This window comes from Martes martes, assembly GCF_963455335.1.
Source record: "Martes martes genome assembly, chromosome: 2".
In the NCBI taxonomy this organism is placed as follows: Eukaryota; Metazoa; Chordata; class Mammalia; order Carnivora; family Mustelidae; genus Martes; species Martes martes.
Genome location: NC_137889.1, coordinates 38,144,558 through 38,168,260, shown reverse-complemented (window position 1 = coordinate 38,168,260; position 23,703 = coordinate 38,144,558). Strand labels below are relative to the sequence as shown.

Genomic DNA, 23,703 nt, shown 5'->3' with positions numbered 1-23,703 from the left:
TTAGCTTCCAAAAAAAGAATTCTGAAGAGAAAATGGTTTATTCTTTTGGAGTTAGATTTTTCTGTGCATGTGTGGATAAATTGGTACTCTAATCCATTTCTGAAGTATTTCGACAGATTGAATAGCTATGATCTATGCCAACATAATCACTCTGAAGGCTTGGATGAACGAATCATCTCTTTAGCATATATGTGTAGTTGTAGCATTGAAGGCCACATATATTTGTTTCAAATTATAGGATGGAATAAATTTAGAACTTCCGATTTTAGCAATATCTGATTTTATAATCAGACCATATGACTTTTTCATTTTAGTTTGACTAACAATAATTGATATGATAAAGTAAATATAGTAATCAGAATTGTGAATGTTAAGAATAACAGACATCAGTTAGTCTTAAAAGGTTTAATTTGGAGATACAGGGATGGAATGTTACAGACTTTTTGAAGGTACATGTATCAATGAGATTTTGCTGTATAACAAATCATATAATACTGGTGACTTAGGAAAATAAACATGTGTTATGTCTTATAATTCTGTAGGTCACCTGGTGACCTTGGTTTGGGCTAGCCTGGGTGATCTCTGCAGTCAGCAGGCAGGTTGGCTGGGGCCATGTGGTCTAGGATGGCCTTGCTCACATGTCCAGTGGTCATTGTGCTGGCTGGTGTGGGGGCCTCGACAGCTGATGGTGTATCTTTGTTCCATGTGGTCATCTCACCCTCAGTAGGCTACCCAGGGCTTCTTTGGGTGGTGTTCTTGGGGTTCTACAGTGCAGCAAGAGAGGGCAAGCCCCAGTGGGTCAGCACTTTTCAAATTTGCCCTTGTCCTCCTGGCCACATTAGTTGATATAGAAAGGGACTACCCAATGGTAGATGCAGGGAAGCAGGAATACGTAAGGGGTCATTACTGCAACAGGTCTCTAAATTCTGATGCGACCTTAGGCCAGCAACATGAAGTGATAAAAAAGAGAAAAAAGTGTGCAGGCTCTCAAAGCTACAGTTTTCAGAGAGATAGTTTGTAGACCCTAGGTTTCCCTGAAATACTTAATAATCATTTGAAGCCCCTTCCGGCTTTTTATTTTTTGAAGCTTTGAGCTATAAAAATGGGGAGCCTTTCATCCTTCCCTCACTCAGTAAATATCCCGAATTGATCTTCAGCGAGGACCACAGTGATGATGAAGGGGTGTCATCATACTGGCTCCAGCCACTTAGAGCTCCTGTGGGCTGTGCTCTGTGGCATCTCAGAGAACACTGACACTGGCCCTTGCTGTTGGCGTCGTTATCCCTGTGTTACAGGGGAGGAAGCAGACTCGCAGAGGGCATGTAGCTGGTCGGTGGGAGGCTACATTTTGAACCCAGGTCTTTCGGACTCTACAGCTACATCCGAAGAAGGGTTGCTTACTAGTGGGTTGATTGTGTTTTTTTTCCAGCATGAAGCCTTTGAGTATTTCATGTCACCCTTGAAAAACTGGGAACCATGGAGAAACAGGAAGGGTTTTTTTTTTTTTTTCCCCTTTCTACTCTTTCCCTACTCTACAGCCCTCACTAGTTGGACCAAATAACCACATGTAATTTGAAGATGATAAAAGCTCAGAATGGAAATTTTACTGCTGGTTCCAGATGTAATTTTTAAATCTTTCAGAATAACTGATCCCTCCCATCATGTCACTGTGACTCTTCAAAGGTTCCAAAGTGAAATTCAGAATCCCGAGATATGCTAGAACATATATTTAAAATGTCATTAGAAGATAACCTTCATTTAAAAAATTATCTGTTCCTCTCCCCGACTCTTACCCCCTGTGCACTACCAGAGCACAGTGCACATAGCTGTGTCCTCATACTCACCAGAACGTTGTGTTTGCTTGGGTGGGTCTGTCCTTGTCACCAGAGTGTGAGCTTCTTGAACATAGAGCCCTTGTCTGTCCTCTATCAGCAGCACCTAGCCCCTAATGGGAGCATTCTAGGATCTGCTGTGTGATTTTATAACTGAATTCCACGCCTGGGGAGAAATTCTTTTCTTCTCCTTACTTTTGGTCTATTTGTCCTCCTTTGGTTTTGTTTTTTCCTTTCTAGATGATTTTTCCTCCCCTTTCAGGCTGTCTCTGGTCCTCAGCTTTCCGTGTATCCCACCAGCTCATTAGTCATTTTTATACTCACTTCATGTTGAAATGATAGTATCTTGGACATATTGAGTTCAATAAAATAAATGTTATTAAAATTAATCTTCCCCGTTATTTTCCCTTTTTTAACCTTATGGTGAGAAAATTTAAAATTATGTGTGTGGCTACTCTAGAGGGTTGATATCCAGGTGAATTGATTAATGCAAGTTCATAAAAACAGTTGTTTTTGTTTTTGTTTCAATTGCATGGATCTGTTGCACTAAAGATCCCATAGATCACCATCTTCCACTCACATAGTGCCACCTGTCCTGCCTCCCCCAACATCAAAAATTCATGCGAATGAATGGGGAGAATTTACCTTGCTTTTAATGATGCACACAGATGTTTCTCTACTGTCATAAGTATGCCTGGAACAAAAGTCCAGTTGACTCTTGAATTATTTTCACTAATGAAAAGGAAGCCGCAGAGTGACTAATGTAAATTGGAGGATACACTATTTTCTTTGGAATGTTTGGGTTCTTCCATTTTGGAACAGGTGTGGCCACTGTTGAAAGAAACAGTAGAGTCATACTCAGCATATTTGATACATGAGAAACTGGGAAACTGCTCAGCGTCCCCTGCCTTCCATATAATAGATGTAGAAGTCATCATATTGTTCCTCTGCAGTGCAAACTCCAGTGCCTAAGTAAACTTGGTGTGTTTGCTTTTTCTTTCTGGTTTAGGGAAGAAATCATGTTTTAGCTTAGAAACTCTTCTTCCGAACTGTGATTAACTAATCACAGTTATTAATCGGTTAAGGATTAATTGTGTCAAAAATAGCCTCACAATGTCTTCTCTTGCATCAAGACTTCCAGAATTGCTGCGGATCACTAAGAATTAGTTATATTGATCTGCAGGTAGTCATCTTTGATGACTGCCAACTTGTTTCCCTTTGGCATGGAGTGGGAGATCGCCCACTTTGACATGGAGTGGGAAATCACCTCCAGTGATTTTTGACTTGGGGTGGTGGTGAGTGCACATCAGCTACCGTCTCTTGGGCGGGGTGGGGGGTGGGCGGTGGAGAGCAAGTGCCCTTTACAGCGGGGCGGTAGGGGTGGAATCCCAGACTAGCAGCTAGCCGTTTTTGTGAATGACCTGGAGAGGGGTTCTGTGCTGGTGGTTACCAGCTCATGCCAACAGGAGTCAAACTGTTTACCACTTTGGGGGTTTGTGCCGTAGGTGGATAGTGCTTCATAAGGGCATAGTCAGGTCTTAAGGATCCGTGTTTCAGGATACCTGCCTGTGATAGAGAGTCAAGGAGGGACTAGCTAGCTAGCCCCTGGAGCACAAACCTGGGATTTGGGAGTTGAACAGAAAAAAAATAAAAATCTCTTAAATTCTAAACTGACACAACATTTTAAAATCAGGAAAGCAAACAGCTCTGAAAAGATTTCTGGGGTTTTAGCTAAATGGTTAATACGGAAGACGTGTCCTAGAGCGGTTAGGAGGGGGATGGAATAATCCAGTGTTGATTCAGACTGAAACTTTGGACAAGTCATTGAATCTCCCTGTTTTACCCATCTGTTTAAAAAAAGGAGGGGAGGGGGATAATTTCTCCCAGAGGTGTCTAGAGATTTTATTGATATTTGAATATGTTTTGATATCTTTCATAAAGGGACCAGACCAAAGTATGTCATCAGAACTTGAATGTCTAAAACAAACTAAATCTGAACCATCTTGAGTAGATGTTAAGTGGTTCTGTGGCTTTGATATAAGTTGTACTTATTAAGAAAGTGTATATATTTTAAAGAAAGTTCTATGTTACTTTCTTTTGAATGTCAGATTTATGCTTGAGGTCTTAGCTGTTAACTTGAGTTTTAGCGTGCCTTATAAATGGTCAGTCACCTGGGGGGGCAGTTTACCAGTTCCAGCCACCCCGGCAGTTAAATGCATTTCAAAATGCTTCTTGTCAGGGACGATGCCTTTTGCAAATATTTGAGATATTTGTTCTCAGTTGTAATTTATTAGTGAACCTATGTCCTTATAGCAACTCCTTGGGAGGTGCAGAAGACAAAGCCCGAAAGCAAGTAAGTAACATGAGCTCATTCTATATCCAGAAAAAAGCTTTCATTGAAGGGTACTTACTGATAGACTTCTCAGTATGTCTATTTGATGCCTATTTAATTTCACATAGTACTGCATCTAGTCACGCTGTTTAAAGAATCTGACAGAATGTCCTTTCACTTTGCTTTTCCTTGTGAGGAGCAAACAGCACTGCCACCTTGTTGTCAAAGTTCTGTCTGATTTGAATGTGCTAAAAACTCAAGTGAACTCCTGTCGTGGAAAAGAGCGTACTCTTTCTCTTTGTCAGTACTTGCGGAAACATCTTAAAAGAAGTTAGTATTATTGGACTGAATTCAGTAATTAGCATAATCATGATGCTATGTATTGTTCCGCAGAGCACGCCCCTTGGCCAAATTTCCCATTAAGAGGACACCGATGTTGTCCTAGTGAATAAATCCCGGCACACATGATGCAAATCAGCGAGTTCCTGCTTGCTGCGCCGGTGTGGTTAATTTTAGCCAGGGTTTGTTCTATGAGTTGTAAAACTGTTTACCCAAGTAGAAGTTAGTAAGCTGAAATGTGACTTCTCGGCCTAATGTGATAGGATATCTATTTTAGACTGCAGACTGGGTTTATGGTCGGGAGAGCAGTCTTCTGAAGAATTGCGGCTCAGATTTCCTTTGAAAGTGCTTGTAAGTAGTGGGTGGATTTTTAAGATTTCTCTTTGTTCTTTTCTCCTTAAATCTTCCTATAGTAATTTTTTATCTCTTGGGAAAACTGGAAACTTTGGGGTGGGGACTTGAGAGGATTCTAGGAACGGTGGCAAAGGTTTTTCTTTACATGTATCCTACTGCAAGAAACCTGCCTTTTTCGGTTTTCCCGAGAGAAAGTATTTGATTCTTACTGTTTTATCTTTGCAGAAGCAGTCTGTAGATTATTTCTTATTTTATCTGTTAAAATATTCGATTAATGGAATGGTTGTCTCATTGAGCTTTATTTCTATGGTAACCTAAATCTTAGGGAAAAAAAAAGTTAGAAGTGGATTCCTGTTAAACTTCCTGTGAGCCACAAGTTTATATCCAGAAATAATGGAAGCGTCATATGTAACTTTGTAAAATGTATAGACAGACAGTTTTTATTTTTCTAAGAAGATCTTCTGTTTAAAAATAGACCCGTGTACCCCTAAAGAGAAGCACTTAAAAAATAAGTTTAGGAGGAAGGCTTTACAAAGTAATTGAAAGCATCCTCTGGAAGATGGAGTTAGTTACCAAAATTAACGAAAGGTTATGAAATTTTTAAATCATAACTGCTCTTAAAATTACCAGATCATTGTCAATTTAAATTCAGACCAAAGAAAACTAAAGATTTTAACATCAAGTATTGTGATTAAGATCTGAAGCACCTTGCTTAATTAGTTTGAGGTGTGTTTTAAATCAGAATATACCTAACTTCATGCCAAACAACGTGCTTATAACAGAGAACCAGGCAGGACATTTTTAAAAATCAGTTAACATAAAAATTATATCACCTATAGGAATATTGGTTTTACTGAAACAATTCTAATAGGTCGTGTAATAGTTGCTTCCCGGGCATCCATGTCCATATCAACTCTGTGAGCAAGGAGGGAGGCATTCCCTCAAATGCCATTTTCCCATTTTGCAAGCTTTATTCAAAGACTTCTTTGTTATTTTGTATTGTCTGATTTTAAATCCAAATGACCTAAGGTGTCAACAATGAAAGGAAATGTTTCAGTGGTACATTTAGTAGGAAAAGAATGTAAGAAGGGAAAACAGAACTGAGTTCTTGAACTATTTTTAGAAAACAGCTCCTATTAAAACTTGTTTTTTGTTGAGCTGAAGAGAAATTTACAGTCCAGATTCATTGTAATTATAACAGCAAAGTCTGTAATACAACTTCAGTAGTAAATGGGACTTTGTTCCAGTATTTGCTTCATAATACATACTTCCATCGGAAGACAGTAAATGGGTCTTATTCTTACTTTTAGTTGTCACCTAGGCTCCGTGAGCATCTAAGTGGAGTGTTTGTAAAAGTGCACTGTTGGTACTGTTGGTACTTGATGGTTTTCAAGCTGTTATTCATTCCCTGCACTGTCCTTTAGTCCTATAGAAAAGAAAGGCTGTTCAAAATGTATCCATTTTTAAAAATTTAATAGAAAGAAGCTTCCATAGGTATTTTTACTAGAGGAAGTGTGTGTTCTTCTAGGAGTTACTAAGATGCTCATAAACACTTTCAGAGTGTCCCTTTTAGTGATTTATGTGCTGTGAGAGCCTGATACAGGTGAATGAAAGGGGAGATCGTTTTAATGATAGAAGCGTCAGTGTGGGAATTTCTTGTGTTCGCTGGGCCGGTGATTCTCTTCACTCCTTCTTCTCTTGTGTGCCTGACGGAGTGATACTAGTTATGGTTCCCTCATTAGTAGAGTCTCTGTTGACTAGTTAGGACCTTGGGCATGACCCTTCACAGTGAGCTCAGCTCAGGGTAACAGGTGAGGGGTCCAGATGCTGAGCAGCCCGGGCAGCTGTGGGGCCTGCAGATAGAGCCCAGCAGCCCACAGTTCCGCGCATGTGCTATGCACACCTGCACCTTCCATCACCGTCGCCCTCCCTGCAGTTGGCTCTGTGCATTTCTGTTCTTCAGTCCTGTTTAAGCTGCTTTCCCTGGCAGCATGCCCCCCCCCCCAGCCCTCTGCCTCTTAAAATAGTTATAGACCCAGAGGCTCTGACAGAGTGGCTCCTGCTTGCAGTAGATTTATTTTAATGTTTCTCTATTCCTAGAGAATTAGTGTTCTGTGCTGAAGCTCTGAGAGATTTTTTAGGGAAGCAAAGAAGAGGCTTTTCTGTTTGGGGGGGGTCTTCTTCATTCACATGAGGTTTTTAGTAGGTAACTGGACTGTGCGGTTATATGGGAACTTATATTATCTAACAGGTTGCCTTTTGGTTTGGAGCTGAATGCAAGTGCACAGTGATCACATCTCTAGAATGTTCTCTTTCAAAAGGAAATTTTGTAGGAATAGGCTTTGTTATACTGAATTTCAACTCTTTTTATCTAAAACGAAAGGAACAGTGCACAGAGGGACGCCTTGAGCTCTGGCTGTCTTATACACAAGTAGATGGTAATAGGATTGGGCCCTCTGCTGGAATTCTGATTTCTCCTGGAAATACTGGCACTGCTGTTATTATTTAGCACGTGTTAAGCACCCCCAGAGCACATACAATGCACAAAGACAGCACAGTTCCTACTCGCAGAGGACTCACATGCTGAAATTAGGCACTACACAGAGACCGGCCCCCGATACCACACACTAAGTAAACTGGCAGAAACCATAATATGAAAGGGAAGAAAAGGAAAACAAAATGGAGAGGAGAGGGTTGGGGTAGCTTGTGGGGTAGTTTTCAGATCGTCTGGGCCTTTGCCAAACAGGACAAACTACAGTGCCCCTCAGGGTGCTCCTTCCCTTTCTCTTTCAGCAGCTGGGGAAGTGATGGAGATAGATGAGAGTGACCCCAGCAACCAGATCCCCAACGCCAGTTCCCTGTTAGAATTCCCAACGGAAGAGAGGAGATTCACTAGTTTCTCTGCACCTAGAATGCTTATATGAAGGAGGTAAACTTAGTGTCTTATAAAAGGCAATGAATGTAGGAAGCATCTTTCCCAATATAATGATATTTGGATAGAAATCTGAATTTGCATTCCAGATTTTTCTCTTGCCTCCTGAACTGATATGCACTTGAACTAGTACCTTAACCCTGCACTGGGTTAGGGTGTTGAGTCACCTGCTGAATTAGAGAAGTGCTTTGAGCTTCTCAGAAGAAAGGCATTATGAAGGTCACCTAAGCATTACTGCAGCTCATAAAGGAGTCAGAAGAACATGAATCAAAAGGGAACTAGTAAGACAAACTTTGGGTATTGGGGATTAATAAATAGGAATACACTGTATGAATCTGTGAGTCATTTTTCCCTTTATATGCAATCTCAGCCAGTCTCTGACCAAGGTTCCGGGTCTAGTTCATGGCTCCCCAACTAAGAGACTTGGAGAAGACTCAACAAAGAGCCTCACAAAATGATTAAAGGGTTGAAAAATGATATCTATAATAAGATGTTAGGAAACGTCTATTATTTATCCTGGAAGGAAAAAAATGACTAGGGGACTGTTGAATTGTTATGCAAGTAAGTATATACCTCAGAACTGAGGAATGGTGACCAACTAGTATCTATTTCCATTGAGAATATAAGGGTTCAGTCCCGCAAAGGTTAGGTTAGAACCGTGATCTTCACAGTGCAGTGCTGGTTCTCAGCATCGGCTCCACCTGGGAGCTTGTGAGAAATGTGCCCTCTCAGGCCTCACCCAAGATCTATGGATTCAGCAACCATGGGGACGGGGCCCAGCAGTCTCTGTTTTGACAAACCCCAGCAAGTGATTCTGATGCACACTAATGTTGGAGGACCACTAGATGACATACAAAGCCAGGTTTTAGAAAATGGAGAATTTCAGTACTGGACAATGTAAGCCTTTTTCTGGAAGTCATCTAAAGATGGGTCTATATTTGTATGTTTTTGATATTCTCTGCAGTCTAGAAATAAATGACCTCTCAAAGTCCCTTCTAGCCCTGACTTTCCTCTGGATTTCCTCTGTCACTTCGAGAAGATTAATAATTAACCAGGAAAATTTTGCAATTACTTTTCTGAACTCAGTAATTAAGACAGTGCCCATTTCAAATGAGAATCAGATGAGAAAATGTGATGCTACTGTTGTATTATCAGATAACATCACAGTGTTGTTCAGTAGACGCCCTCCTCCCCATGTGACTTTTTACCACCACCTGAAGGGGAATTTGGGCAGAGGTCAAAACAAGGAACGTTCGCTGGTGATCATTTTGTGTCACAGACTACTGGCTGGGTGGGTCGCTTTGTTTCTTCATGAAGCCCATGTCAGAAGATACATGGCTCTCGGGGAAGTTTGACCGTACCCCATTTTCCCAACTCTGTACCTTCTGCAGGAGAACGTTGTCCCTGAGCTGTTCTGTCACCTGCGGGAATGCTGTGCCTCATCCCTGCCATGGCAAATTCCATCTGACACCCTAGATGTAGGGGCAAAGCCGGAGGACCTGAAGAGAACGCAATCATGGGCTCATGTTAGCAGTTTGGAGGGTCTCTGCTGGAGGTGAAGGGTGGTGATCTATTTCATCCTGATGTTTTTAGAGCCTCAGCAGTCTGTGGTACTGCTAGGCACTTAGTGCAATTGAATGGTTAATTACTCAGTCAAGTGTTCAAGGCCACAGGGCACTCTGCCCCCTCCTGTGTAATAAATTATCCAGAGTTAAGAAGGTGGCAGTTCTTCCCTTCCCGTTCAAAATAGTTATTCCTCCTTGGAGTCCCTCTACTCTTTGCGCTTTTGCCTGATGGAATCGTCTTGGGTTGAAAACACAAACTACTGAGAGTGTGTCTGTTTGTTATACTTTGTGTAGCATTTTGTACCGTAAAAACTTTTTGTGATCCTAACGAAGTGTTCTCAGAGGACGTATTTTGCCAGTGCTGCTTGAAAAGTGGCACACAAGTGGCACACTGCTGTCTCCAAAGAAGACATGCTCCGTCTTGGCCAGGATACTGTGTGCTCATTTTTTAGCTCTTAGAAATGGGATAGGTAGAATGCTTGGCTTTTATAGCTAAAGCTATTTACACATTTGCAGAGTATTCAGAGTTCCTTGAAGTGAGAAAAGACAAGTAAGGGCAGCCTGGCTGGAACTCCAGTTTGCCTCGTAATGGGAGACAGAGGGGTAAAAGTGGCAAGTGTATATAGCAGGGTTGCCCGGTCTGCAGACCTGGCTGTGTTTGAAATTACTGACCTCCCAGATGGGAAGCTGCATGCCCTGTTACTTTCTCCTTCTGTGTCCATTTAAAAGTATGAAATCCTGAGAAGATAGCTATATCTCCTAAATCCAGAGGCAGAGACCACTGATTTTTAACACGCTGAAGTGGTCTGAATATTAAAATGCTCTCTTTAAAACCAGCGAACTCTCAGTAACTATAAACCCAAGAGAAAATTCAAATGTTTGGTTGGTTTGGTTCTTACTGATCGCAGGCAACAGGCTGTTTTCATTTCTATACAAAGAGAAATTACTAAGGAGTCATCCCCTTCGGTATTTCACCCTGGCAAAAATAATTTTGTTTTTAAAATCAAGATTATATTGAGTCCACATATGTTTCATTAAAAATGAGAGTGGGTAAGTGGCTTGAGCTAAACCTTTTTTATTATAGTTCTTCAGCCCCAAAAAATTAAACTTGAAGAGAAAGACAGGGGGAAAAGCTCCTTTGCTTATTATTAGACTACTGGAGAATTACTGACCTAATGTGTCAATAAAACATCCCCAGAAACAACCTAATAAGGTACTATTTAAATAATTTATGGTGTTGCCACATAATGCAACTCTATGCAGCCATTTAAAATGATGGCATTCCGTCTGTAATGAGTGAATCTTGCAGGTTCACAAAATACATATGTATAACCATTTTCCAACTGGAAGGCAATTTTTAATGGCCTAATGGCTTCATTTTCTTCTTTTAAAAGGAAGGTACTTATATGTACATGGAAAAAAGAATGCTGTGCACCAAATTAAGCAATGGTTCTTTCTTTTTTTTTTTTTTAAAGATTTTATTTATTTATTTGACAGACAGAGATCACAAGTAGACAGAGAGGCAGGCAGAGAGAGAGAGAAAGAGAGAGAGAGAGAAGCAGGCCCCCTGCCGAGCAGAGAGCCCGATGCAGGACTCGATCCCAGGACCCTGAGATCATGACCTGAGCCGAAGGCAGTGGCCCAACCCACTGAGCCACCCAGGCGCCCCTTAAGCAATGGTTATTTCAAGGAGGTGAGCTGATAGATGATTTTTCCTCCTCCTTTTCGACTACCCATATGTTAGATTTTTTTTTCAATGAGCATGTATTATGTAATAATGAGAAACTTTCTTTTCAAAACATGGCTATGATAATTCATTTTGATTTTGACTTTTGTATTTTACTGAATTTGGCAGTGGCTTGCCAGTGGCTTACGTAAGTAATGTGTACTCCAGTGGATAAAACCAGTACACCAAAATGTACACAAAACAATGGTTATTTTTCAGTGGTGAGCGAGGAGCATTTTTCTTTGCTTTACTTTCTTTTGTTTTTCCCAGTTTTTTTTTTATATGAGTGTGTATTATTTTTATAATGGGAAAACGACTTATTTTTAAGACAGAGACTTGAGACTTTGGTTTTTGGGAAGAGGCCCACATAAACTCATGCATGGCAGTTATTGACAAAGGGTAATTCTGTGAATTCTGCAGTATAAAAGGTATTCACCAAAGGTTTGCTTTCACTACTCATGGTAGTGGATGTTCAATGAACTCTAATATGACCTCAAATTGAATAAGATCTCAGGCTTAGTATTATTTAAAGGAAAGGAGTTGTGAATCCAGCATATTTTTAAGTCATTAAAATAATACTTTATGGTAGGATTATTCATTTAAATTTTGTAAGGGACCATCATTCTTGATCTTATATATAAAGTAGTGGATGGTGGAACCATATGTTGTAAAGCTCAGAGAACATTTTGAGTGACAGTGATGAGGGATGTTGGAAAGAACAAGCCACCTAGCTAGTGTTTCCAAAGCACTTCTCTTTGCAGTATCAAAGTGTATCTCACCAGTGTTTATTAAAAGTGACAGTATTTTAAGAGAGTACCGGCTCCCTCAATTATTTCTGCCAAATGCTGCTAGGATGTTCTTGTGGCCTTAATCAGAAGGTTATTTGGGGTAACTCTTTAGTACTGGTGGCAGTTGATTTAAGAAAATCGTGAGCAAAAAGAGTTGGCCTCCCTTTTAGCTCGTTTTGTGTGGTAATGCGTGAGAATAAGTACTTTTGGTGGTTATTTAAAGGTGTCTCTTTGAAGTGTCTTCCTAAGTCTGGGCCTAAGTGAGTAGAATCTGTCACCAGGTTTTCTTGGGGGTAGAGGTCTAGATTGAGACTATATTGCTACTCTCAACGGGACTGATACCTTGAGAAACCACAAGAAATCTGGTAGCATGTGTGTACTACCATGTTTTGGCCTAGCCTTCCTTTCAGGACCTTTGTTACTCATAGAAGAGTATTTCCTGGAATACTTGGAACTAAGAAAGCTGGTTTTTCAAGTTTCCTTCTTACCATTTTTGACCCTTATAAGGAGTGCTCTTCTTGTCATCCTCTCCTGTATTTCTTTATCATCTCGTCTCTCTCTCCTGCAATTATAAGATAGGAAGAATCGTGTCATTCCTCTCTGCACTGTTGGCTCTTCAGGAAAGTAAAAACACATCCCACATCGGTTTATTTTCATTTCTTCTGGGGAAGGAAGGGGAGAAAGAGATGTTGGGGAACAATTTAACCCCAGTAAGGCACACAGTGGGCTAAGGGCTGCCGCCAGTGAGATCTGTGATCACCACATTGGATGTCCTCACCAGTCTGCAAGTCTCAGCCCTCCTCACACAGGGTCACCTCAGATGTGTGACATGCCACATGCGTATCAAGGTAGAAAAAAATAGGTTGTTACAGTTTGATTGGTGGAATGTTTGCAGGTTGAGTGGCTCAAAGCAAAAGAAAGAGAATAGCTTTTTAAAAGCGACAGAACAGATAAAAATATTTCTAGACTATATTCTGAGATTCTGAGACTCTAGACCGAGTTAGAAAATGTAGAAAAACTCTCTGGTTGCTGTCAAGAGAAAGGGTGGCTTTAGGAAGAGAGAGGGGAGACTGGATCTCAGCTTAAAGATTTGGACTGAGTTTATTTTCTTCCCTTTTATTTTTTCATTTGTTCATTTATTTCTTGGTTTTGTTTGGTTTTGCCTTTAAAGATTAAAACTGAAAGTAGGAGGATATGAATGCTCTCAGCGTAGTAAGGTGGTTAGGAGTTACAGATGAGCTTGTCTATTATTATAAATGTTTTAAAAAGAATGTGATTGCTTAAGACTTGACTTGGAATTAAAGTGGCAGCTAGAGCAGGAAGAGAGAATGCTGGGATATTCTGTCACTTTCTGCCTTGGCCTGCTATGCAGACTTGAGTCTTCCTGGGAACCTAGAGGATAGGTTGTCTAGCCAACCACCTCCTTCTGTCAGACCTGATTTTTGCCATCTCTTCCTTTGTTTACCCTTTTTTTTTTTTCCTTGATCTTTAAATCACAGTGTCTTCAGGCTCTTTGAGACTTGTCATCAAAAATTAAATGATCCAGAATTTTTATTTGAAAAAAAATGACTTAAAGCTTAATCCAGAAGAAACTTCTGATCAGTGATAAAAACTTGATATTGTCATATGAACTATTAAGTATTACAGTGATACATTTTTTAAAGTTTAGTTTTCATTTTATTGCATTCTGAGAGGAAATGACCCTCAATTGGCAATAGTATAATGAGAAAGTTTTTGTTTTCTATCTCCTCATTAAATATTAAGTAGTGAACTTCTAAGAACTCAAGTGATCTAATTGGATCCAAGTATGCAAAAGCAATATAGGTATAGAAGTTTCTTTTTTTAAGGACAAATCATGGCCACTTCAACAAATATTATATATAGTAAAATTCACTTTTTCTGGTTACACTGTAGTTCTGTGAGTTTTTACACAAACTCAGGGTTTTGTGAGCACCAGTACATACAGGGTAAATAATAATTAAAATGCCCCAGAGGTTACCTTTTTGCTGCCCCTTTGCATTCAGACCTTCCCGCCATCATTTGGTGAAAGGTGAAAATCTAACTAGTTAAGGGAGTTTATGCACAGCCTTTGACCATTTAAGTAGCTTTGGGTGATTCTCAGGAAGCCAGACTAAAATGGGAAAACAAGGGAGAAGAAAAATCTGAGCAGGGACATAAACAGCTGTATACTGTGTGGAAAGTAGACTTCACAGATTTAGATCAGGCAAATAAACAAATACCAGGAGCAAAACCTCTGGGGGCTGGGAATATCAGTAACCAGAGTATGCTACAAGATGTTATCTAAAATGTCCAGTTTTCAACAAAAAATTATGAGACAACTAAAGAAACAGGAAATTGTGACAGATACATAGGAGAAATAATAAAGTCTGCTTTTGAGGGGGCCCATATATTGAATAAAGCAGACAAAAACTTTATTTTAAAAAAAGATTTTTAAATTTATTTACGTCAGAGAGTGAGAGAGAGAGAGCACAAGCAGGGGGAGTGGCAAGCAGAGCACGCAGAACAGGCAGAGGGAGAAGCAGGCTCCACGCTGAGCAAGGAGCCCAGTGATGTGGAACTCGATCCCAGGATCCTAGATCATGACCTGAGCCGAAGGCAGATACTTAACTGACTGAGCCACCCAGGCATCCCAAGACAAAGACTTTAAAGCAGCTATTATAAATATATTCAAAGATTTAAAGAAACCATTCTTAAAGAATTGAAGAAAGATACGGTGGCAGTGGATCACCAACTAGGGACTATTTTTAAAAGAGATAGAAATGATAAAGAGCCAAATGCAGATATGATACCAAAAACACAAGCAATAGAAGTGAAAATAGATAAAATGGAGCACATCAACGTTAAAAGTTTCTGCACAACAAAGGACACAATCAGTAGAATAAAAAGGCAACGTTTGCAAGGGGAGAAGGTATTTTACAAATCATTTATCTAATAAGGGGTTAGTATCAGAATACATAAAGAACTCCTACAACTCAACAGCCAAGAACAACTCAATTTAAAAATGGGTAGAGGACTTGATAGACATTTCTCCAAAGAAGACATACAGATGGACAACAAGCCCATGAAAAGATCCTAAACATCACTAATCATTATGGAAATGCAAATGAGAACCACTATGAGTTATCACCTCATATCCATTAGAATGGCTGCTGTTAAAAAACAAAACAAAAGCAAAATAACAAGTGTCGGTGAGGATGTGAAGAAATTGGAACCTTTGTACCTTGTGGTGGAAATATAAAATGGTGCGGCTGCTATACAAAACAGTGTGGTAGTTTCTCAAAAAATTAAAAACAGAATTACCACATGACCCAGCAATTCCACTTCTGCATATACACCCAAAAGAACTGAAAGCAGCAGAGACTTGGAGAGATATTTGTACACCCATTTAGTTTAATTTAATTTAATTTAATTACCTGTCTATTTTTTAGGGAGGGAGAGAAAGGGGGGAGGGGCAGGAGAGAAAACGAGAGAGAATTTTAAACAGGATCCATGCCCAGCAAGGAGCTCAACATGGGCCTCAGTCTCACAACCCTGGGATCATGACCTGAGCCTAAATCAAGAGTTGGACGCTTAACTGACTGAGACCACCCAGGAACCCTTGTGTACCCATTTTAATAGTCTTATTCACAGTAGCCAAAAAGGGGAAGCAAACCAAATGTCCATCACTAAACAAAATGTGGTATATCCATACAATGGAATATTATTCAGTCTGTTAAACGGAAGGAAATTTTGACACGTGCTACAGCATGGATGAACTTTGAAGACATTATGCCAAGTGAGAAAAGGCAGTCACAGAAGCACACTGATCTCACTCATATGGATGTACTTAAAGTAGTCAAAATCATAGAGACAGAATGGTGGTTGCCAGGGACTGGGGTGAGGGGGAATAGGAAATCACTCTTTAATGGGTACAGAGTTTCAGTTTTGTAAGGTGAAAAGAGTTTTGCCCATGGATAGTGGTGATGTTTGCATAGCAGTGTAAGTGTACTTAAAGCTACTGTACACCTAAAAGTAGTTAAATGGTAAATTTTATGTTTATTTTGCCACAATTTAAAAAATATAAACATGGAGGGATGCCTGGGTGGCTCAGTTGGTTAAGCAACTGCCTTCAGCTCAGGTCATGATCCTGGAATCCCAGGATCGAGTCCCACATCAGGCTTCCCTGCTCAGCAGGGAATCTGCTTCTCACTCTGACCTCTACCTTCTTATGTGTGCTCTCTCTCTCAAACCTCTCTCTCTCAAATAAATAAATAAATCTTTAAAAAAATTTAAACATGGAAATACTAGAATTGAAAACTATAAAAAAAAAAAAAAGAAAAACTCACTAGAGGGCTCAACAGTAGATTTGGGTTGTCAGAAAGAATCCACGAACTTGAATAGAGAGCCACGGAGATAATGCAGTCTGAAGAACGGAAAGAATGACAAAAGAGCATACAGAATCTCAGAAAAATATAGGTTACCATTAAGTGTATGAGAAGTAGAAGAGAGAGAGAAAGAGGCGGAAAAATATTCAAAGAAGTAATGACTTACAACTTCCCCAATTTGATGAAAACCACTAAGCTACACATCCAAGATGCTTGACAGACTCTTGCTTGACTGAAGAGGGTAAGCATGAAGAGATCCACACCCAGACATGTAGTCAAAATTTTAAAAGACAGAAAGATGCGGAAAGCATCAAGAGAGAACTGACTCAGTTCTAGGGGACCTACAAGAAGATTAACACCTGACCTCTCATGAAAAACAGTGGGGGCCAGATGGCGGTGGGAGGCCATGTTAAAGTGCTGACAGAGTCCTCTGCCCTGCAAAACTGTCTTTCAAAAGCAAAGGCAAGATGAAAATATTTCGAAGTAAATGAAAACAGAATCCATTGCTACCAGATCTGCCTCACAAGAAATACTAAAGGAGGTTCACTAGGCTGAAAGGAAGTGACACTAGAGAGTAATTGAAATATACACACACACACACACACACACGCACACACACACAAGCACCAGTAGAGGCAATTAAGTGGGTCATGGCCAAAGACCATATAGTTATGTATTTCTTCTTTCTTCTCATAACTAATTTGAAACACCAAGGAGCAGCTTATACCCAATTGCTTTCTAGTTATTATAATACAGCTCTTCATGTTCACATCAAGGCATCCTCCCAAGCTCCCAAGTTTTCTAAAGGAAAAACTGAGCCAAAGGAAGCCAGTGACTTGCCCAAGAAAGTTTATCTCAAGTCATTCATAAGGAAATAAGTAGCAGGAGCACTCTCAGAATCAGGAAATAATATTCAAAGACAGCTTAAAAACTTCTCTCTCTGATATTTTTAAACTGCTATTTTCATCATTCTTTGAAGGTGATGTCAAGCAAATGCTTATGGTTTCTTAATTTAGTAAAAAGATTTCAATTTTGGTTGTCTCCGTGAGAGATCTGGAAAATGTCCTAGATTTCCACCCGACTTCCTGACCAGATGAACGATTTTTTGAACTTACTGCCTTGTTTAGACTGTTTATACCACTAATTTGGGTGGAACTGAATCACGTTTGCAGACTTCCGATGAAGCACTTTAGAGACCTGAATCAACTTTCCTACATTGCGAAGAGGAAAAGTCTCACTGAATCAACTTAATCATCTGCTCCCTCTTGCTTTTTCTGCTGCCTAAGAAGTATTGCTTAAGAAAGAAGCTTTGGAATGAGAACAAGAAGTATGTGGCTGTAAGTTGAGCATGGAAAATAGTTAAGATAATAATCTCCACCTATCAACTCTTCTATTTATATTAATGTTCTATTAATAGAAAGAATATGTCGTAGTATCAGGAATCAGTGTTTTTAAAAGTATCATTCATAGTTCTGTTGAGCTTCTACTGTAATCAGACCAAGATTAGCAAATAAATCTGTAAGAACCACGATATCTATTTACATACATAGTTCCATTTTAAACTGCGGCCGAAGAGAAGGTATTTCCCTAATATAGCTCTTGGAGTTTAGCCAAACAGTCCAACACTTCAGGGCACAGAACCGGAACAAGTGCTCCCAGGTTTGCCATGTGATCGAAGTGATGCTAAGTGATTTGCTCATGAAAACAAATCTATTTTTGGTTATGGCTGAAGAAAAAAAAATTATGTAGACTATCTGAGGGGAATCCATCTGTAGCATACACCGAAAGGGAAAAATGTTTAGAAGCCATTTCTCTCCTAGAGTGGGAATAAATGTATAGAGGGCAGCCATCCTTGTCCTGTGCTTTCAAGCAGAGTCATATCTACAGCCCTCCAGCAAGGCGGTCATAATCCTGAAAAAAAATTATTCAGGTTAATTCCACATTTCTAATGGGAGTGCATTGCAGTGTGCAATAAGCCATTCAGTTAGAAATTTTTTCTTCTCCAAGTGCAGTCTTATTACAATGAAAGACTTTTTGCTATATCTCCACACTTGATAGAGAATGGCCGGTATGTATTTCCTTATAGTAACATTTTCATGAAATCATCAAATTATAAAATTGAAATAGAAGCAACAGGGTTGCCTGGCTGGCTCAGTTGGTGGAGCAGGTGACTCTTGATCTTGGGATTGTAGGTTCAAGCCCCGTGTTGGGTATAGAGATTTCCTAAAAATAAAACCTTTAGGGGCACCTGGATGGATCAGTCGGTTAAGTGCCCGACTCTTGATTTCAGCTCAGGTTGTGATATCAGGGTCCTGAGATCGAGCCCTGCATCAGGTTCCACACCAAGTGCAGAGTTTGCTTATCCCCCTCCCTCCGCCCCTCCCCCTCCAAATAAACAAAATCTTTTTTTTTTTTAAGATTTTATTTATTTATTTGACAGAGAGACACAGTGAGAGAGGGAACAGAAGTGGGTGGGGGGTGGGAGAGGGAGAAGCAGGCTTCCTGCTGAGCAGGGAGCCTGATGCAGGGCTCAATCCCAGGACCCTGGGATCATGACCTGAGCCGAAGGCAGATGCTTAATGAGTGAGCTACCCACGTGCCCCAATAAATAAAATCTTTTAAAAAATAAAATCTTCTAAAAAAAATTAAAAACAGGGACACCTGGATGGCTCAGTCAGTTAAGCGTCTGCCTTCGGCTCAGGTCATGATCCTAGTCCTGGGATCAAGTCCCGTGTCTGGCTCTGTTCAGCAGGGAGCCTGCTTCTCCCTCTCTCTCTGCCTGCCGCTCTACCTACCTGTGCACGCTCTATCAAATAAATAAAATCTTTTAAAAAATAATAAAAAATAAATAGAAACAACAAATTAAAGTTTCTGAAAATAATTCCTCAGTCATTTAGATTCCATATGAGCATCTCCAAGGAAATGGCACTTCCGTGTCATGAGGCAGTCTTTCAGTTTTTAAGCAAACTATTTTTCACTTAGGTTCTGTAGGGCCTTCTCCATCTTCTCTTTCTCTTCCTCAGGCCAAATTGTCATGATTCCTTTAATTTTATCTCCTTTTCATTATTTTTGCTGTTTCTTTCTTTATCCTTTTAAAAACATATTTACTTAATATATTCATACAATGCTTTCCCAGAGAGCAAAAGTCTACTGGAAGACATCTAAATAACACACATGCTTTACGAGCCAAAAACAAACTTAAATGTCAGAATGACAAAAATGCAGGAGGGAGAGTTGAATACAGCAGGAATGAGCCTGGAAAAGAATCAGGGTCCAGAGGGGCTGAACCCTCAGGGTCTGCAGTAGAACTTTACACAGAGGACCAAGATGAGTTTGTGCCATATTCCATACACTCATGAAAGCCATTGATTGCATTGTTCTAGAAAGGGTCAGGAATTTCCACCCCCTCTCCCCACAGCACAATCTTGTGGTTCACATTTGCAGGCTACACACTGCCTCTTCTTAGCCCTGTGGTCTCTGGTTGGTACAGAATAATTGAGCTGGATGGGACTGGAAGATATCATCTGCTCTTGAAAATTTCCAAGGATCACGGTTCTGTGGCTTTCTTTGTAACCCATCCTCTTTTTCACCCTTATCTCTTTCCCTGCTCTCTCTGCCAAGGAGAGGAGAGGAGTCCTCCCAAGGACTCTCAACTCCCCAAATAGGAGCTAGTATCATTAGGAAGGCCAACCAGGGGCACCCCTTACACTGCGCCTTTGAGTACCTCCCGTGTAGTCAGTGGGTATCACGTTTAGGGAATAGTCATCTCCTGTCTACTTTCAGTTATGGCAGTCACATCTTCAGAATGGCCAGAATTGGACCAGATGACTTCTCAAGTCTTTTCAAATTCTAATGTTTTCTGATTCTCTAATTCTGTGAACCAAAATAGAAATCAGAGACTAATCATAGGTTGTTTCTTGTAAGCATTAACTTCAAATACCGCTTCAGTCAGGCTTGCAGAGTACTTGGCTTCAGCAGGACATTTTTCTTAATTTCTGGGTAAAGTTTGGTTCTGATGGCCAGTCCTCAAGGGAAGCACAGAAAAGATGAAGGGAGAATTCTAAAGGAGGACCAGGTGTGACTGAGGATGCGCTTTAGAATCCTGTAGATGGGACTATGATAGAAGGCTCTGAACCGTGCAGTGACCTTTCCACCCCGTGCTCAGATGCCAGAACTGTGGGGTGTTCTTGAAAGTGAAAAACAAAGATAAGATCAATAAAAAGTATAGAAGGTATATTTACCTCTTAAGTTGTAGGTCATAACTTGAAAGAAGAATTGTCTGCGAGGCCTGGGCTGAAAACAGACTCATGATAAATTCATTTTGTTTATTGCAAAAATGAAGCGTATACTGGTGGTGCATTCCTAACTTCTCAAAAAAAAAGTGTGCATTCCTCAGTAGTGTTTTGAAGGGTTTTTCCGACGCTAAAAGTAGTAATTGCTCATAGTAGGAAGTTTTGGGTAATATAAAAAAAAAATCAAGATCAGCTAGAGAGAGCCACTCTGAACCTTGGGTGTGTTTCTTTAAAGTCTCATTGCTGGTGTATTCTCAAGCATAGTTGAGATCATTTGTCACACACCATTTGTATGCTGATTTTTCCCTTTGCAGAGAATATTCCAATGCCAATGATGTAACTTGAAGAATTCAAGTTACATCATTTTATTTTATTTTATTTTTTCTTTGAGAGAGAGGGAGAGCATGAGAGTGTGAGAGAGATAGCATGAGCAGGGGGAGGGGCAGAGGGAGAAGCAGACTCCCCACTGAGCAGGGAGCCGGATGTGGGGCTTGATCCCAGGACCCTAGGATCATGACCTGAGCCAAAGGCGGATGCTTAACTGACTGAGCCACCCAGGTACCCCTCAAGTTACATTATCTTAGTTACTATATAATATTTCCTCTTTAGAAGTCATCAGTGTTTCCTTAGCTTTTCCTCCTATCTGGGAGATTTTGTTAAATGGTTTCCTTTTTTGCATGATTGTAATAAATGAGATCTTTGTACATCAGTATTTATTCACATTTCAGATTATTTGCTTATTTTCTTGGACTTGTGAGGTTCGTGTCATAAAGCCACCCATACCCTCTCTGTGTACCTCTTGTTCAAGACAGCGTACTGGGACTGCCATGCATCTAACCCAGCCTGGCACCATTGCCCATATGAAAAATAAACGCTCCTGCTTAGAACTGTTTAAATCGTTTCCAGCTGTACTTATGAGAGAGAACATTTCCGAACCCATTGTAGAGTCTGTATTGGAGTAGCAGAGCAAGGTGACACTTTTATTTATAGTTTGCTTATGCTCTAACTTATTTTAATTGACCTCCTTGAAGCTTTTGGTATATGAAGTGTCTGCAAGTCCAGATTTAAACTGTTTTTCATCTGTGGGCCTCCATAGGAGTGATTTTCAGCTGACGTATTTATATTTGCCGTAAACCTGAATGCTAATGAATGGGTTTCCACCTTTTAGATCCTGAAGAAGTGAGGTTGGAGACTTGGCTCCACAAGAACGCCCTGCTTTTCTTTCTCTGTGGAAATAGTATGTGCCTGGTTGGAAGAGAGTCTAATCTGTCCCCACAGCAGGCCTTCCGCTTTCATCTCTGGCCTCGAAAGAGAGTTGTGTCTGAGTCCCTTTCTGTGGAACTTCGAATTTGCACTTCTAAGTCAGCCACCTCCTCTCACTGATCTGTGTTTGCTCGTTGCTTCTTGATGCCATTGTTTTAAACAAGGTGTGACACCTTGTCCCTGAGCCCTTGCTCGATTGGTCAAATGGGCTGCTTTTACTATGTTTGAGTAGAATGTTCCCTCTTCCATTCAATAAGAGTTACTTTTCTTTCTCTCTCCTTTCCTTCCCATTTCTTTTCTCTTCTTTTCCTTTTAACTATTTAACCTAAGGCAGCTAGGGATGGGGGAAGGCAAAGCCAGCAGTATAGGAAGGGAAACATATCAAGAATGAATATTTTATATACTTTTATGACCGGTATAATATTGTTTTTTTACCTCAGCTTTACTGAGGTAGAATACTGAGGTAAATAATTAATTGGCAAATAAAATTGTAAGATATTTGAAGTGTACACCGTGATGATTCTATACACATATACATTGTGAAAGGTTTCCTCCCATCTGGTTAATGAATACGTCCATCACCTCACGTAGTTATATATGCCAGTGTTATTTATAGTCTGTTTTATTGAGGTATAATTTATATATAATAAAATTCACTAATTGCAAGTGCACAGTTTTGTGAATTTTGACACATGTGCCCAGTAGTGTAGCCACCACCATACTCAAGATATAGAATAAAAAGTTCCCTGTGTAGATATGTGTTTTCATTTCTCTTGGGCGACCATACCTCAGAATGGGACTGCTGACTTACGGGATGAGCATGTGCTTTATAAGAAACTGCCATCCTGTTATCCAAAGTGGCTTTACCATTTTGCATGATATTTTTTTCTTAGCACCTTTTGGAGGTATCTTCATCTACTTCTTCAGCTCCATCCAACCCTCAAAACTGTTCCCATGCCTTCCAATGTATGTCAGTCTTTAATCAAAGACAAGGCCAGAATTTGTACATTGAGGAGGAAGAACAGGACTAGAGGGAGGTAGGGTGGGTATATCTGCATGACTGCTAGAGGTGGGGTGTGTAAGAGTGAGAGAGATCCTTCTAGAAGGTTTTTGGAGCTTCAAGTTGTTCTTCCTGTGTCTACGGTGATACTGATAACTTCAGGTGGCTTGAGGCTAACCACAACTACAAAACACTTAGGCATTTGTTAGGTTTGATCCTAACAATAATTCTACCAAGTACATGTGTTATTACCATCCCCATTTTACAGATGATGAAACGGAATTCAGAAAGTGGATGTCTTTCCCAAGGTCACACTGCTGGTTAGTAACAAAGCCGGGAGTAGGCCTGGGTTTCCTCACCATGACCCCAGGGCTTTATCTGCTAATAATGGTAATAGTCACCATGTATTGATCCCTGGCACTGAGCTAGGGCCTTTACATAGCCACCACGTCTTGTGTCATTATTCCCATTTTCCAGATGAGTCATTTAAATGACTTTGCGCACAGTTGTGTAGCTAGTAGCTCGCCGAACTGGAATGGACCCAGAACCTCTGATTGCAGGTCCTGAGCTCTTTCCCTTTCTTCATTCAGGAGAAACAAATGTGCCTTTTTTAACAACAGAGAGGAAAGGAGAAGGGGAGGAACGTGAAGTGCTGGGGATGGCCACAGTGTATTAGTAAACTGTCCTTGCCATTTATTGCCAGTTTACTTTGGGTTTTAAATCTGCAGCTTGTTCACTTTGAACGTCTTTAATAAAGATTATCAGGCTTTACACTCATGCTCTTTGTCCCCGTTGAGTAAACCTGCTTCGTCTTGCTTCTGTGTCCTTGTGTTCCAGGCTGGGTCTAACATTTGGCTTGGTTGTCTTGCCTTCCCCTTGGACATTTTCCCCCCTT

General features: G+C 40.3%; 1 protein-coding gene across 2 annotated transcripts in view; it reads left to right on the top strand.

Annotated features, from left to right (window-relative positions):
* Nucleotides 1-23,703, top strand: part of SLC20A2 (solute carrier family 20 member 2) — a 104,897-nt gene that overhangs the window by 27,588 nt on the left and 53,606 nt on the right. The window contains exon 1 of one of the 2 annotated variants that reach the window (XM_080796047.1): nucleotides 4,603-4,854. The exons of the other annotated variant lie outside the window; for it this stretch is intronic. The gene's annotated coding sequence lies outside the window, so the exon portion shown is untranslated. Of the gene's footprint in view, nucleotides 1-4,602; nucleotides 4,855-23,703 lie in introns of those variants that run through there. 2 annotated transcript variants of the gene reach the window in all.